The 2,209-nt window shown below is 41.2% G+C and overlaps 1 non-coding gene across 1 annotated transcript; it reads left to right on the top strand.

Annotated features, from left to right (window-relative positions):
• The first annotated feature begins 1,200 nt into the window (after positions 1-1,200).
• Positions 1,201-1,309, top strand: LOC136478752 (small nucleolar RNA R71). The gene has a single exon (XR_010764464.1). It is a non-coding gene; the product is annotated as a small nucleolar RNA R71 (small nucleolar RNA).
• Positions 1,310-2,209: the final 900 nt, after the last annotated feature.

Genomic DNA, 2,209 nt, shown 5'->3' with positions numbered 1-2,209 from the left:
CATACTTTATGTTTAATTGTAAAATAGATCTTGGCACTGTCCGCATAGATGATGGCCTTTGTAGTGCTTAGGAAAGGTCGGCCCAAGATGATGCTTGCTCTTTCATCTCCACCTGTTTCCAAAACCACAAAGTCTACTAGAACATATGATTGTCCCACTCAAATAATGGCATCTTCAAGAACCCCCTTGGGGTAGTAGAGTGACTAATCTGCAAGCTGCAAACGCATATTTGTGTATAACAAAGGATCTCCTAAGATTTTCTCATAGATTACCTTTGGCATGATGTTGACACTTGCTCCGAAGTCATAGATAGCTTCCTAGAAGATGTGAGGTCCAATGGAGATAGGTATGACAGGTCTCCCAGGGTCACCTTTCTTGTCGGGTAGTGAATAATCTATCCACCTTCCCATCGATGGCTTCGTGTAGTAGTAAGCTGCATTATGAATATCGACAAGATTTGCAGTTTCTAGATCTTTTGGTTGCCCCAAAATCTTACCTTTGTTAGATGGAGGAACAACAGCTGCAAGCTGAGCTATTTGTGATTCTATCATTTTATTAAAACTATGCTGGTTCTTAGTGGCAGAAGCAAAGCTACCCATTCTATAACTTATATTTTCTAGAATTTTATCATTGGTAGCTACCTTCTTAGATAATCCTTCCATGAGTCTAGATTGGCTAGCAATTAATTCTCTCAAGGGTGGTTGATTGAAGTTACTATAATTGTTACCTTGAGGGTTACCTTGGTAGTTACTTTGGTAGTTCGACCTTTGTTGCTGGTTCCATCCTTGATTTTGTTGAGGACGATAGTAGTTGTTGTTGACGAAGTTAACATCCTCATGGGTTTCAGGGTAGTTGTCCCCTGAATGCCCAGTGTTTCCACACTCTTCACATGTGATGCGGGAATTATGAATGTGCATGATTTCTTTCTTCTCATTAGCTCGATCTTCGAGCTTCTTCATCAACAGGTCCATGTTGGTAGACAACATGTCTACATCCTTGAGTTGATGCATACCTCCACCCCTATTGCGGGTCTAAACTCATTCTTCATTCCATCCTTGGTTGGAGGCCATCTTTTCTACAAGAGCTGTTGCAGTTGGAAGTGTGAGTGATAGAAATGCACCTCCGACAGCAGCATCCATAGTCTCATGGGTACTGTTGGTTAACCCATGGTAGAAGGTCTACATGAGTAGCCAATTTTCCATCCCATGATGAGGACATTCTGTAATATAGTCTTGAAAGCGTTCCCATGCCTTAGGGACAAATTCGTCATGTTGTTGCTGAAAACTTAAAATTCTCCCACACAAAGCATTTGTCTTGCCTGTGGGAAAGAACTTTGCTAGAAAAGAAGTGGAGCAGTTATCCCATGTAGTATTTCTATCTTTGTTGGCGTAGAACCATTGCTTTGCCTTCTCCAAAAGTGAGAATGGGAAGAGGTGAAGTAGTATGGTGTCCTTGGTTACTCCTTTGATGGTGAAAGTGCTACAGATCTCTAGAAAGTGTTGGAGATGTGCACTTGCATCTTCATGTGCCTTTCCACAAAACTAGCTAGCTTGCACCATGTTGATGAGAGCTAGCTTGAGCTTGAATCCATCATCTCCAACATTGACATTAGGTCAGTACGGATGTTGGCAGTGGTTGGAGCAGAGAATTCATGAAGAGTCTTGTCAGCCATGGCTTCAAATTCTGGTGTTAAGCTTCACCTTATCCGGTTGTCTTCCGATTCTGAAGCTGAGACATTCTTGAGTTTGGCTCTAGTTCTCCTGATTAATGCTTTGGGATCTTGAACGTAGTTTGTTGGAAGGTTAAAACCGATCATACATTACCCTGCATAAGATACACATGTAGACAAAACAAGGGTAAGCCTGTTTGAGCAAAGGTCAGTGGTTTATCTCGATCACATCAATAAGCATAAGTTTATCAATACTTCCTTTGTCTAGTTACCTTCCCTGACAATGGTGCCAGAAATGCTTGTTGACATTCCTTAGCATCGTTACTAAGAACAGAGTTGAATCTAGTCCCCGGCAACAGCACCAGAAATGCTTGTTGGTATTTATTAACTTGTCACTTGTTTTAGTAGCCACCTATTAATTACCTATGTCTCCTAACATTAGTTTACTAGGTTGTCATCCCTAGTGATGGTGCCAGAGATGCTTGTTGGTACTGCCTAACATCACTACTAGAATGATACTAAGTAGTTCTTTATCATTTT

This window comes from Miscanthus floridulus, chromosome 8 (genome assembly GCF_019320115.1).
Source record: "Miscanthus floridulus cultivar M001 chromosome 8, ASM1932011v1, whole genome shotgun sequence".
Taxonomy (NCBI): Eukaryota; Viridiplantae; Streptophyta; class Magnoliopsida; order Poales; family Poaceae; genus Miscanthus; species Miscanthus floridulus.
This window is presented reverse-complemented; position numbering and strand designations above follow the sequence as displayed.